The sequence below is a fragment of the Pan troglodytes genome, chromosome 4 (genome assembly GCF_028858775.2).
Source record: "Pan troglodytes isolate AG18354 chromosome 4, NHGRI_mPanTro3-v2.0_pri, whole genome shotgun sequence".
In the NCBI taxonomy this organism is placed as follows: Eukaryota; Metazoa; Chordata; class Mammalia; order Primates; family Hominidae; genus Pan; species Pan troglodytes.
Window position 1 is genome coordinate 159,509,719 of NC_072402.2, and position 15,881 is coordinate 159,525,599.

A 15,881-nucleotide genomic window follows, 5' to 3' on the forward strand; every position below is an offset into this window, starting at 1 on the left:
TAGTTTGTATCTGCCTTGGCATGAGGTTGGACTTTACCTATGAAATTGAATTGAAAATACTATTTGAAAGAAAAATTAAATGGAAACACGTTTTAATCAAATATATTCATACACTTGAAAAATTATGAATCTGTCATTCAAATGATAGTAACTAACATATTTGAAAGACTGCAGTTCTAATAGTGTGCTCAAAATTTAGAGACATTATAAAAATATTAGTTAAATAAAATATATTGTCAAATTGCTACAAATCCCAAATATAATTTCATCTAGTTTATGAGATATTGAGTTAACTTTAGAGCCAGATTACTTGTTTACTAAACCTGTTCTGTATTTCCAAAAGGGCTCATTATTTTAAAGCATTTATGAAAAGGAAAAGAGATTTTTTTTGTGTGGATAGTTATTTATTTTTCTATTGACAATAAAGTTAAAGATAGTCAGAAAATATTAATGTCAGACATAGTTGAAAAGTGAGATTATCATTACATTTTCCTCCCATATTTTAGGATTGTAAACTTTTCACTATTTTTGGTTTTGAGTGTATGTTGTATCTATCATTTGAAAAAGCAACCATGACTTAAAAACAGGCAAAACAACAACAAAATTAAAACGTGTGACTTCTTACAAGATTCCTTGGCATATTGTTTACTTATATATAATTTAGAGTTATTTAGAAATGGTCTGAGAATACTGTGTAAAAAATACCCTACAAAATTGAAAATTTAATGAAACAACTGTTAATTAAGGCATTTAATAGCTTAAGAGTACAACTGAAAACATATCAGTGATTTATCATACCTTTGAGTTTTATGGAATACTGAAGTACCCTATGATCTTATTCCAGGTTTCAAAGTTCCTAAATTTTAATCTAGGAGAGATATAGGAAGCGTAAGCAATAATTCAGCAGATGGCACTCATGCCCTTAGGTCTAGAATCAAACTCAATCTAAAGATGTTGGTTTCACACCTAAGTATAGAAATAGCACTTAGATATCTGTAGAAATTATTTATCATAATACCAGAAAGGGCAGCAAGTATATTTGCAGTGGGGTGGTAGAGTGGGATGAGCAAGCTCATATGATTCACAGTAAAGAACTGGTACGGTTGAATCTGTAAGTAACCCTGAGTCTAACTAACAGTGTTCCATACCACTGTCATTGGCTTTTCTGCAAAGTCAGTAATTATCATTTTTGGAGAAACTATCGTTCCTTGTGGTTTAAAACTTTTAAAACTATGTTCACACTTGCAGAGTCACACTTAGTCTTCTTTCTCCTGAGATATTTGACAAATACCCATTAAGGAAAAGCCATGTGAAATGATATTGAAAGGTGTTTCATGGAGGGCAAACATGTTTCCGTTTTTTATATACTTGTTTTGGTGTAGAAAGCAATATGAGATGGAATCCCAATAATGCTTCTTTTTTTATCATCAATCCTATGATACTAACTCAATTTCCCATCAAGTATATGAAAACTATAGAACAACCCTGTGGGAGAAAAATCAGAATTAAGACTATTTTAAAATAAATGTCTTGTCCTGCTAAAGCACAGTAATATATAGTCCTTTCCTTTACCTTTCATAAATTGCATAAAGTTTTGAATTATTTGGTCAGAATCACAATAATGTAAATTTTTCCTATTCACAGTGTGTCATAGTAAAACTGTTAATACACAAAATTTGCCAATAGATTATGTTCTAAAAACAAACCAATAATGCTAAACTTTCAAAGTAGGAAAGCTTAGGAAAAGTAAATTTGATTTCTGTATCTTAATGCCATACAAATTTATTGAATGTTAATGGAATAATTTCAGAAACAGGAGTTAAAACTGCACTTGTAGTCCAACAAAATATCAGTAGCTTTCATTCAAAATTTTCGTCGTCTAAATGTTTAGACTACACAACACCCAATACATTGGGCAGACTGGAGGTCATAGTCAAGATTCATTTTGAATAATAAGAGACATACTCTATCCTCCTCACTCAAGGAAAGAATAAATAGAGGGTCTAAATGGTATCTATATAACTCATGATAGTGTTCCAGAGACTGTGACTTTGTCTGAGATGCTCCTCGGCTGAAGAGATCCATATTTCTAACATTCAGAGATTGCCGCATGAATCCTAAAAGTAATTGGTCCATGACTTATGGAATATGTTACCGAGTACAAGTAAGGCATTATAACATGGGGGTCAAGAGTACATACTCAAGTTCCCTAGTTTAAAATCCTTGTTCTGCCACATAATAACTACGAGACCATGGACAAGTTGCTTATCCACTGTGCCTCCTTTTCCTTAGCTGTCATGTGGAAACATTAATAGTACTTACCTGATAGTAATGACAGAAGAATTAAAGTTATTACTTGTAAAGTTTATAAAATACTGCCTATACATAGCAATTGTTATGTTAAATATGTTAAATAAGATACACTGGGGAAATGTTTGTATTGTAACTTCCTCTTTAAGGTCATGATGCATAATTATATTAAAAGCTCCAATAAAAAATAAACGAAGATATGACTTGGTAACAAACAACTCCAAAATAGCAACAGCTTACAACAAACATTTAATTTTTACTCATATATTATGTAAAATGGTTTCAAATATTGGTTCTGACACTTACCAGCAATGCGACCTTGGGCAATTGACTTAAGTTTCTGCACATCAGGGTCCACATCTGTACAATGAGAACAATAATAGTGCCAATGTACCAGAGGGTAGCTGTGAGAAATAGATATATTAGCGCATGCAACATGCTTAACACAATAACTGGGAGATTGTAAGCATACTATGTTAATTTTATAAATTAAATTCTTTTTCTGTCTTACAAGTGAGGAAACCAAGACTCAAAAGATGAGGTGATTTAAACAAAGGTAACCCTGCTATCAAATCAAATGATGAATCAGAGGCTCTCACTAAGATTGAACTAAATTAAATCCCCTTTGTACTGTTTTGCTTTACATTAATTACTGGGAAATTCTAATTGTTATAAATACCTACAATAATGCTATTGAGATATGTGATCAAGAATTTGTAAAGAAATAACTTTTTCCTAGCATGTTATATTTCGGTGAGACATATAATTTGCTGCATTTATATGCACAGAGACAGAATGTGAGAGAATATGAGATGGCAAAAAGTAAAAATACTGGTCACCGTCATTGTGATTTTATGTATTTCCCAGTTCTCATTAATGTCCCACAGTAGGATAGAAGATGGGAACAGTAGGGAAGGAAACATTTATCGAGTACTGATAAGGCTTCTTGCACTATGCTGCACCACGCCCTACACCTCACTTACTTCCCAGAACAGCAACCATGTAAAATAGGTATAGTGGCTACAAATGTTAATCTTTGATCATGGCAATATTATTCCTAGGCTGATACTTTTTGATGTTCTCTCCGTCACTAATTTCAGCTTGAACCATAGCATAAAGTGGAAAATATTATTTTTCACTTTGTTAATGTCCCATTTTCTAAGAAAGATCTCTCTTGATCAAACTATGGAAAAGAAGTTTCATCCTAGTCATATCACTCATCACTCCTTGAAACTGTAGTGTACATCGATAATCTGCATCCCTCAACATTAATAGAAGTGTCGTACATGCAGGGGAATTGTCTGTCTCGTTCACCATTTAATCCCCAGTGTCTAGGATAGTGCTTGAATGAATGAATTCATCTGAGAATGTAAAATAGAATGAATGAGGCTAAGAGAGTTAAGAAATTTATCCAAGCATTCACAGCTTGTGCATTGTACAACTGGAATTTGCACTACAGATTTGAGTCCAAACCCTGTGGGCATCCCATTGTGCCAACTGTTTCCACCTTGCTTCAACAGTTAGTATCACTGTGGTCATGGAGAGCAGCACAATGTGATATTAGGTTAAACCATATGGGATGTTTTTCTGAATTTAGTGACAGTAAGTCTATTGTGTGAAGTATATAAAAGAGCTACACTGCTAATGGGAAGGATATTTTGTTATAGAAGAATCAGTAAGTTCAAAGGCCCATATGTCAGTGGAGAGCACAGGTTTTTCTAGAAACTGACAGAAGACCAACATGCTTGGAAATTAGTGAGTGACAAGGGGAGGTTTGAAATGAGATTGGAGAAGTAGGCAATGTATAGATTGTACATAGCCCTGCAGGTCATGCAAATAAATTCAAATTTTATTCTACATGCAATAGAGATTTACTGGAGATTGTAAGTAGAACAATATAATCTGATTTGAGTTTTTGCAAAGTCACTTTGGCTGCTATGCAGAGAATGGACTAGGAATGGACAAAATGTAAGTAAAATAAATACATGCACACACATACACCTTCACACCCTATATGCTGCCTTTGAGGAATGTGTCAAATGGGGGAAGAGATTATTTTGCACAGGTCCAGAAACATAGTGACAGTGAAGTTTCTATCCAGATGATAGCATCCCAAACCTATGAACAGTAGAAGGTATTGACTCTCTCCATCACTGTTCAGCTGCCTGCCCTCTGAAGTAGCAAAAATGATCTCACACAAAATGGGATCCTACCCTATTGATAGCAACTATAAACCAAATATAATTTTGTATGCAAAATAGTCAGTGCGTAACAACAACCTATAAATTTCCTATTATCCAAAAGCATTTTATTCTCTATACTATCCAGTTGCTAACAGTCATTTTCTTTCATGTTCTTTTTTATGACCATGTCATTCTTCCATCCAAAACTCCCCACCAGCTCTCCATTTTCTGTTATTTTCTAGGATGAAATTCAAACACTTGAAGTTCCTCATGATCCGATCCCCATAGCCTTCTCCATTCTCAACTTTATCAGCAATCCCCACTCATCTCTCTTTCTCTCTTTCTCTCTCTCTCTCTCGTGCGCACACACACACACATGCACACACACACACACTGTACTGAGGCAGTAGTGAATATATTTATCACATTCTATTATTTTTCCCATGTTTAGTATCTTTTGAGAATTTTCATTTTTAAAATTTTTGGTCTGACAAGCTTCTTTTCGATCTTAAAACCTCAGTTATTGTCGTCTTCCTCAGAAAGCCATCCCTGGTACTTCCTTAATGGGAGGCAGATATACTTTAAAAAATGTTCTATACTTTTGTGCATGGATATATCAATTTATTATTTATTGAATTATTATTTATTTATTACTAGAATTAGTTTTCTGTTGAGGGACTGCATTTCATTTGTTTTATGTTTAATGGGTGTAGTATCATTGGACTCAAGATTGTTTAGCCATTCAACAAATATATTCCAGGTTAAATTATACCTTTCATATATATAGATATTCCAAATAATGAACATGCATGCAGAAATAAAGCAGATTATGCATAAACAGTAGAACCAAGATAACTATTATTAGCCCTTTGTCAATTCCTAGTTACCAAAAAGTATTGCAACTTCACAAAACAAAAGAAAATACAAATCCTCAGTGGAACTGAAAATATTCTTCGAAGTTCTAATATTTGTGTTTGTGGTTTTGGAAATCTACATATCTGGCATATATATTATAATGTAAAAAATAAAATGAAGTCAACTAAAAAGCTTTATTATTTTAAAAAGTAAAACTTGTAAAGAATGTGTTAATGTATTGTGGATACCACCCTCTTTATTGTTTTGATTTAAGCACTTCAAAAACGATGTTTCAATTGGGTGCCACCACCACAATTTATAAGGGTTTTGGTCTTTATTCGTTTATTCAATATGCTACTGAACTTTGAAATTTAAGAAACTGTGAGATGGAACAAAACAATGCACTATTTGTTATTTGAGAAAGCAGTAACTATAAGACTGCTGTCAGTTCTGGCAAACGAGATCACACTTGTGAAGGTACAGGAATAGGTTTTTTAAAGTCTCTATTCATAATTTTGATAATATGCAATACTTCCTGGACTCAGGACCACAGAAGTGAGGAAATAGAATATACATGCAATAAAGAAGAAGCCACAGTGAATATATTTATTTTTTTGTTGAACATTATCATTTCTTTCTCAGAATCCTTTGCTTTCTTTCACAAGGCCACTGGAATGTCTGCAAATAACATACATGAAAATAGTGTTCTAATGAATTAATTACTTCAGGAAAAGGATCACAGACTTCAGAAGTTATGTGAATTCCACTAGAGAGCAGATATTTGTGGGAAGTGTCCTTGTTTGACTTGTTCTCTTCTGTAAACACTGCATCTGAATCAATGGAGCAAGCCAGGGAGAATCTCGGCATTTGTTGGACTAATGAATGATGTATTGAGTATGCAACTTAAATTTAAATGAAAATGATAGCATTATTTTCAATGGTTACCACATTTGTTGCATTTTCCAATCTGTTTTTTTCCTCTGGAAATATATAGCCATATATTTCATTTTTTGGGAACTTTTCATGAATAAGGTGTAGACACATTTTTCCCTCACCCCAAACAGTACGGTATGTATGTTCCACAAATAACACTTTCTTGAATAATTATACTATAACTCTCCAGATCAGAAAATAAAAATTGGTACAGTGTTACCATTTGAACCTAAATTCCCATTCAAATTTTGTCAATTGCTTTAATAATGAGAGCTTTATCTTGTTGGCTTTGGGTCTATCCAGAAAAGCAAGTTACATTAATTAATTGTTGCAACAGATTCTTTCATCCTGAATCAGTTCCTCAGTGTCTTTCTATCTTACATGTCATTGACAAGTTTAAAGGGGACACGCCCTACATTCTGGAGGATGACCCTCGACGCGGATCCATCTAATGCTTCTTCATGTCCTGACTAAGGTCATGCATTTTTGGCAGGAGTGAGTTCCATGGAAATGAGGTGGCACGTTTCTTGGTGCATCACCTTAGGAGACACATGATATAGACCAGTCCTTCCCCTGGTGATTTTAACTTTAACCACTTGGAGACACAGGGTCTACTAAGTTCTTACACCTTACAATCACCATTTTTCCATTTGAATTATTAGTATATTGTAGGGCAGTATTTCACAATCATGCCATAAATTTATTCCTCAGTGAACCACCACTAAATGGCTTTCATATCCACTGACAGTACCTGCTTTAACCAAACATTATCTCTGATGGCTGCCAAGTAGCAATTCTCTTATTCCTATTATTCCTTTAAAATTCAGTGGCATTCCATTGTAAATAAAAATTGTATCTATACATTTGCTTATTTTTATATATAATAGACTAAATATATAATGATTCTAATAATTAACTCATTTATGATGACAGTATAAAATCATGAGCTTCTATTTTATCCGTTAGGGTTGCAATACATTTTTGCCATTGGCTATTTTAATGCCAAAATCATCCCATTCAAACTAGCTTCTATATAGTTTTGACATGTCCCCAACATTCATCGAACATTGCCATAATGTCAGGTGCAACAGAATGTTGCAATCATGCTTTTCCTGCCCTTGTCCTGGAATCAGTCATTTCTCCAAGAAGCTCTGGCTCCTTTTAGTGAGGACAGCAAAGAAGCTAAGATTATGGCCCTTGCCATGCTCATTGTTATGGGGGTGTCATTGCTTCTAGGCCCTTTCAATGGACAGATCTTGTATATAAATGTATGCGAATGCATATACAACTATAAATATTTGTTGAATATGTACATTATAAAATCATAAGCCCATAGTGAAACCTCCAATTTCAATCCAAAACCTCATGCTTGTTTTCATTATTATATTTTCTTTGTCTATTAATAACTTCTTTGGCTTTGAGAGGTTCCATTTTATTCTAAATGCAGTTACTTACTTGCTCAGTATAACCAAACTGTAGCTGTGAAGGCCTCCTTTCTGTCTTTGCCGATCTCCTCCCAGCACTCCCACTGTTGGTCACCAAGCTTCTGGTCAGCTTATCTGTATGGATCTCTAATCCTCCCTAAATTCCCTGCATCCCTGGTCACCATCAATCCTGCCAGCCCACACCTCATGTAGCTCTCCAATCTTCCTCTCTGTCACCACCTCACATTCTAGTTTCCGTGTGTTCTCCTCCACATGGTAAAGATTAACAAAAACTGGGAAACATGTTTTAAAAGTTTTTTGTTCATTGATGATTACTTCGCAAAAGATTCATTAAACATAGCCCATACTGTGCCTTCTTAGAATACCAACTAAAAAAATAAAGAAAAAAAGAAGAAGGAAAAATTCTAGCTCTTTCTTTTTTATTTTTGGGTCACATTATTTGAGTCATCTAAATAAATAATTCTACAGCTGTGCTTAAGACTTTATCTCTTTGCAGGTCTAGCCTCAGAATATTAATTAAATTTAAAACGTGTTTATTGAAGTATTCAAGAAATCTGTCAATTGTAACACCTGGTGTTAGAGTTAAAATGTTGTGATATAAATATTAGTTATATAAGCACTTGTAAGCTGCTATTTTGAGAGCAATCATATAAAATTTTATGATTTTTTAAAAAATAAAATACTTAGTGACCATTTATATTATATGCAAGGTATAGTCCCTACTTAGGGCAGATTTACTGCCCCCATTCAACAAGAGAACATTGAGACCAATGTATCAAATAGTTTCCTAAAGTCTCAGAAGTGTCCAACTCTTACAATTTCACTGCATAATGCTGCTAACTCTAACATGAAACATGTATCTAGAGATTATCTTCTCTTTTCTTCAAAAAATAAATAGTATTGTGATGATATTCAGATAAAATATTTTTATCCATAAATAATAGAACATGCCATTCAAAGAGGGTCTGAGGAAATTTATTACCTCATACAACAGGAAACCCAGTGCCAGTAACGGTGAAGACGCTAAGATTTTACTCTGCTAGATCAGCTTTTGTGTTGATTTTAACTGGACACTGGTTCAGACAATGCCCTTACATGAATGAAGTTGGCTGCATTACAGGAGAGAAACTCGAAACTTAGAAAACAAGTCTTCTTCAATGGACGGTAATCTTGCCTAAAGTTTTTTTTTTTTTTTTTTTTTTAGGTAAACATTATCTTTACCACACTGAAAACAGTAAGCAAAGCCGTTGTTGGTTCCAGAATGAGACACTGTCTGTATCTTTCAAACTCTTTTGCTATACAAACATCCTTGAAAAAAAATGATCAGAATCAAAAGCAGTAAGTGCCTTTGCCTGCACAGAGATTTAAAGATATTCAAGATACCTACAGAAAATTAGACACAAGCTTCAGCTTGATTTTAGAGTTCATATAGCAAATCAGCAATATTATCATGGACCCAGATGCTCAGTACTTTTGTCCTCTTTTCTCCTTAGGATATTGGTAGCTGTTACTTATGTTTGCAAGATGTGTTCATCAGTTTCTTGGTACCATATTGGCATATGCCTATTGTAAGTGAAAAAGAAGGGTGTTCCTACTATTGCATGTTTCCTGTGGGTAAAGCCACATAGATAGATTTTCCTGCATGTCTCTCTTCAGTATTGGGCCATACATTCATTCCTAATCCCCGGGTACCAAAGGGTATGAGACTGATCATGATTGTCACCCTCCATTTTCCGTTCTGAGCCATTTGAGGGCCAATATCCAAATAAATTGAGGTCCTATGGCAAAAAAAAAAAAAAGTAGACAGACGAGGCAACCAGCTGAGACTTTCAGGCTCATGGATTCCAGAAATGTTGCTGCTTCTATGCTCTATAAATTTTAAAAATTTCTTTTGCAGCACAGCAGTAGAAAATGGCCTTTCTTTTCCACACAGATTAATAGAATATGAGCAATTACAGAAACCTTATATTTGGGGCAAACCATAACTAGGGAGCTAGGTGGGTCATGCAGCTTCATCCTAGGGTCTGATAGTTTAAGATTCTTACGCCATTTACAGGGGTTCAATTCTAGATGTTTCCCTCATTTTTACCCTGAAGACAAGTGACAATATATATTAGCATTACTATCTCTTTAAGGAACCTTTCTCAAGCTTCTGTTCTAAAGTGCTTCTTCTTATTTATATCTTTTAAAAATATGAGTAGGACTGCTCCTTCTTATATTCGCTTGTGAGCGTATCAGTATCTTCTTCATCAACAAGTCATCTCTTGAATTACCAGAGAGCCAATTAGTATGATTCTGAGAGCAACTTATGTTTGAATGGTCTCTAAAAATGTGTTTTATGGAAGGAAAGTGAAAAATATCCATTTGATTAATTTAATCACTAAAGATGAAACTTCTTTTTCTTAAAAGTCAATACTTTCCCTCCAGTAGTTTGGCTCTTCTTTTTTGCTAAGCTAAACTTTTATATCCAAGAGTTCTGAAACACATACCCTACTGTGATATAATGGGATCTTATGAAACTGGGTTACTAAGTATTTCTAGAAACCTAAAGAAATTCGTTAATCTTTTAACCAGTAAAGCCTTAGCAGAATACGATAAAGGCCTTTTTTACTACTTGAAAAGAAGAATGTGTTCTCATGTCTCTCTTCCTTAAGAGAAGTAACTACCTAAATTGTTCTATCTGGTTTTAAAATTCTGGTTTGCATTATGTTACATTTAGTTACTAACAGAGGACTTTTTAGTCTTTGATCTTGGACACTGGTTCAAATGTTTCTTTTGCTGTTTTTTTGTTAGAACTCTTTTCAAAATCATGGCCAGAGATAAAAGCCTACACATTGGGTATCATGTATACTGCTTGAGTGATGAGTGCACAAAAATCTCAGAAATCACCACTAAAGAACTTATTCATGTAACCAAACACCACTTGTTCCCCAAAAACCTATTGAAATAATAAACAATAACTAAACAAATTTTTTAAAAATCATAATTTTGCTTTCTACAAAAAAAAAAATCAGAAAGTAAATGTGTCCTGGTTCACATGGTCACCTACTGACTTTGCAGAAGGGAGAAAAATGGAATCCTAAAACAGATCTTTCTCCTAGAATAAGTTGCCTTAGAGTACATCAACTAGTAAATTTTGAAGTAGGGTTCAGAAAGCCCTACTTAGCCTCTATTACTGTGTGACACTGAAAAAGTTACTTAACTTCTCTGGGGTTTTTGTTTCCTCACCTGTGAAGCACAGGCATTACATTAAATGCTCTCTAAGAATCATCATTCCATACACTGACTTATTTCAGAATCTGTGGGACTTTTATGATTTGCATTACTTTTATAAACCAGTAGTCAGTATGTTTCCTAGATATGAGAGAATGCCTCTAATTCTCAAAAAGTTTTGTTTTGTAATGTTTTAATGATTCAGTTCCATGATTTTTTTTCCAGTGTTTTTATCTCCATATGTGCAAAACAAAGACTGAGCTTCCTGACCCACCTTCCTAAAAAACAAGCTATCTATTTCTGCTTTTCTTCTTACTGATCCTGTTGCTCTTTTGAAAATAACAAGTTGAATTTAATTGGAGTAACATTAGATTTATATTCGGTAGTGTTCTTTTCTATTGAATTTGCTGTCTAAGAGACAAGCAAAACTTTTAATAGAATAATGATAGTAGTAATATGCACCACTAGCCACTACAAATTCTCTTTGGAAGCAAGTTGAAGTACAAATAAAAATAAGAAAAAAATATATTTTCTATAAGCAGCCTATTTTAGAGTAATATATTTCTAAAATATCCATTTGTTATTTTCTAATTAACATACGTATTTATTAAGCTCACTAGGTAAGCAAAACCGTCACTCAGCTTTTCCCTCCAGTCTGTTTACTCAGTGTCCGCCATGGTCAGATGAAAACGATGATACTTTCTGCCAAAAATTCTTGTGAGTGGTGGTTCCTGGGTATACTATTTAGCATGAAATGATGCATTTTATGGGCTTGAAAGAAAACAATATTCCTAGAGAAATAATTTCAGAGACAAGAGTCTTTAAAAAAATATATAGATGGTGGTCAAAACCACATGGGTGCACCTGAATACTAATTCCTTCTACGCTGACTGATTTCTCTCAGAAATTTACTTGGCAGAATAGAGGTGATGAGAATTGTGGCTAGGATATAAATGATAGCAACAACCACTATTACAATGAGAAAGACAGTTTACCTCCAACCATCCCAACAAGAAGACCCTGATAAAATCTAATTCCTCAGCTTGGAACCACACTCAGAAGTATTTTACAGCCCTTCCTAAAAGATCACAAAGTAAACGTTCCACAGTGAAATGGGGGATTGTTCAAAAGCTCACAACCTCCTCAGAATTTAGTGTAGTAGGAAGTTGGGCCAGGAGCTAATGAAGAGGGATACGGACTATTAAAAAAAATTAGACATGCTAAAGGATCCTAAGGCTGTTACTGTTTCCGAAAAAATGATTACTTCCCTTGAAATCAGGGCTATACAGATTTTCACTGATGCATAACCACTGGCACTTTAGTGTAAATGGTACTACTTTGATGAAAGTGATCTTGGCTTCAGTCACAATGCCCAAGTGGGCATAGTGATAAATGTCACTGTGTGCTGTCTCTAACCAGCTTCTAAATGCTAGAAAAGGGGAGCCCTGGGAAAACGCAAACTTCCTTGACTACGTAGAATAGACTATGCTCTTGGCTGGGTGCGGTGGCTCACTCCTGTAATCCCAGCACTTTGGGAGGCCGAGGTGGGTGGATCATGAGGTCATGAGATCGAGGCCATCCTGGCCAACATGGTGAAACCCTGTCTCTACTAAAAATACAAAAATGAGCCAGGCGTGGTGGCGTGAGCCTGTAGTCCCAGCTACTCCGGAGGCTGAAGCAGGAGAATCACTTGAACCTGGGAGACAGATGTTGCAGTGAGCCAAGATCGAACCACTGCACTCCAGTCTGGGTGACAGAGTGAGACTTCATCTCAAAAACAAAAAAAACCAAAAACAAACAAACAAAAAAAACACCAAACAAACAACAAACAAACAAAAAAAACACCAAACAAACAAACAAACAAACAAAAAACAAGAATAGACTATGCTCTTATCCTGAGGTACTAAAAGGTCTGCAAAGTGGCAGAGAAACAAAAACTGTCTTCAATGTGGAAGCTGCTGTTAGTGGGAAGATCTGATTAAATCAAAGAGGTGTCTGCAACTTTGTGCACTTATAAAAGGGTTGTTCTTAAATAAAATTGGAAAACGGGAGGATATTTTAAAAATTTTAATTCATGGAAATTATTTCCTCAAATATGGGCTTTCTTTTGGTTTAACAGTGAATGTTCTTAATTTCCTTTGATGTTGGTTATGTTCATGGAATGGGCACTGTTGCATGAATAAACACCAGTGGCTTTTTATTAATAAGTCAGAGAAGTGACTGCTGTAGTAGTTTGGGCTTTCTTATATTTGTTTATTGAATCCCACAAACAAGCTCCCTTATCCATCCTCCATATTGATGCCAGGAGGTCATTCAAGAACACAAATACAATCCTGTTTATCTTTGCCTACAACTGCGTAATAATTCCATGTTGCCTAGTGTACAGTGCCTGTATTCCTTAGATTGCTATAAAAAGCCTTTCAAAATTTGGCCTTTGTTTACCTCTCTACATATGTAACTCTGTTCCAGGACAACATATCCACCCTTGAGACAAATTCACTCCTGTTTTCCAGCTGTATCAAGCATGCTGAAGTTCTTGGGAAACATGATATTTATATCTCTTTTCCTTTATTACACTTTCAATCTGTATTATATTTCCATTTTTCCCTCTAAGAAACTTCTATTCACCCCTCAAAACTTAATTTAGCATCTTCTGAAAAGCCTTCCATGACATAGAATCAATCACTCTTCATCTTCCCACATCCTCAGTATCTAGGGCAATCTCTAGCACATGGCAACTTCTTAGTAGTTATTTTATTTATGTAGATATTATTTATGACAACACTTTTCAGGATTTTTAATCATCAAATGTACCTGCAAAACCTTTAAGAAAAATGTGGAATATGCAAATGTATCAGGAATTATGTCCATTTTCTGTTAAATAGCAGAGACCTGGCTACAATGGCTTAAACCATTACCATTTTACTTTCCTACCAAACATCTAATGAAGATGTCAGTACACCAGGGCTCATATAGTAGTATCACAAAGTAAAATGAAGTTTCATTTATAAGTTTTGTTATGCTAATTTGTGGATTTTATCCTGAAAACAACCCAATGTCACAAAACTGGGCTGTTGGAGTTCCATCATTACACACAATTTCCAAGCAGAAAAATAAAACAGGGAAGTGGCAAAAGGGATGCTCCTCCAAGTTCATTTAGAACCCTTTACAGGACTTTTCTCATAGTACACTCCAAAATTAGACCTACATTTCACTGGCTTCCCCAGTGAAGTAAAGGCTGAGAAATACAGGCACATAGCATAAGATTATAATCCTTCCCCAACTAACTAAATGGGGTTCTGTTACTAAGAAAGAATATCAATTCTTATAATAAATAAATAAATTTTGCTAGAGGTTTTTCAAACTATGAGAACTTATTTTCATAAAATGCTACTATCTCTAGAAACATGCATTCTTTATAACACAGTTATGAAAACACTGGTTTAGTCAATCTCTTTTAGATATATTTTCCCAGTGTAACAACATGTCAACATGTTGGTTGACAAACCAACAACAAATTGGTTTCCAGTTACCCAAGAAGTAAATTTCAGATCACTGTATATTTGATATTCTATTAGATCAAAGCCTACTTTTTCAGATAATTTTATGTGTTCCCTTTGATTATGTGCATTTATGAAACATTTCCTTTGGGATAATAATAATAATCCTTTTTTCTTTAGAGATATTTTCCAGAAACTCATCCTTTTCCTTCCAAAAGACCAAAGTCTAGAAGCACCTGGAATGCAGCATGGATCAGCTATATCCTCATGCTACATGATTGATTTAGGCACTTCTACTCATCGTATTGTGTAGACATGATACATCTGTTGTCTGATGACACCCACTAAAAGAAAAAAAGAGAAAAGAAATGTTATGTGCTGTATTTCAGCCAATGTGTAGAGCGACACTTTTCAAACAATGCAGATAAAAACCACCAATCATTTTGTCCCATGACTGAACTTAACAATCTTTGAAATACTGCAACTCTCTATCAACTGATGACAAAGCCGTATGCTTCATAAGTGAAGGAACATCTGCGGCATAAAGATGCTTCATTACAATATGGGCTGCATATTGCACAAATATCCTGGCTCAGGAGCTGGGTAGTTCCAAGGTTCAACTCCTGGCCCAGGCATTGGCTAGCTGGGAAATCCCAAACAAAGGACTTCACTTCTGTGAGCATTCATTTCTGTCTCTGAAAGGAGCACCGCAGCATTTTATTGAGCACTTTTGAAGTTTAGAAAAAATATGTAAAGCAGTGAGCTTAGTTCTTGGAAGATGAGTCTCTCAATAATTTGTTGGGTTTTTTTGTTTGTTTGTTTTTCTTCTTGTCTTCTGCCTCGTCCTTCTCTTTTTCCTTATATTTATATTTTATTTTAGTAGCATCAGAAGTATCTATGTTTTAGTAGTAATAGAAACAGTGTAATTAGTTGTAATAATACTTAGTTCTATTTCAGAAGTTTCTAAGTAAAGGTATTTTTTTCTCATTCTGTTCTAGAAATCCATACACCTGCATTTTCCAGTGCAAATGTATTCCTTACTTTCAGAATACTCATGGCATCAATAAACTTTAAGACTTTTAAAAATAATGAGGAAAGTGAAAGAATTCATAAAGTTAAAGAGAAAGCAGCTACCCTATTTGATTACCTTACTGTGGTCTATAATTTCCAGTATGATTTTGTGCCAGCACAAAAGGCTAAATTCATTAAATATCCATTTTTTCTCATCCATTATGTCCCAGCCATACTGCTTTTCTTTCTCTTTCTGGAAAAGAAAATCAAATGTATTAAATCCTAGGGTCTCTTCTATTGCTGTTTTGTCTTTTGCTCTCTTTCCTTTCCTCTTCCCCTCTTTCTTCTTTTCCCCTCCCTCTCACTCCTTTTCACTCCCTCTCCTTTTCCTTGTCATCTGACATGTCCTCTCCCAAAAATTCTACATTGAA

The 15,881-nt window shown here is 34.6% G+C and overlaps 1 long non-coding RNA gene across 1 annotated transcript in view; it reads right to left on the reverse strand.

Annotated features, from left to right (window-relative positions):
* LOC134810126 (uncharacterized) overlaps positions 1 to 15,881 on the reverse strand; it is a 42,167-nt gene that overhangs the window by 8,506 nt on the left and 17,780 nt on the right. The window contains exons 2-4 of the long non-coding RNA XR_010157399.1: positions 15,587 to 15,703; positions 14,676 to 14,783; positions 2,617 to 2,670 (exon numbers count right to left, since the gene is read on the reverse strand). This is a non-coding gene — a long non-coding RNA (uncharacterized LOC134810126). The remainder of the gene's footprint in view (positions 1 to 2,616; positions 2,671 to 14,675; positions 14,784 to 15,586; positions 15,704 to 15,881) is intronic.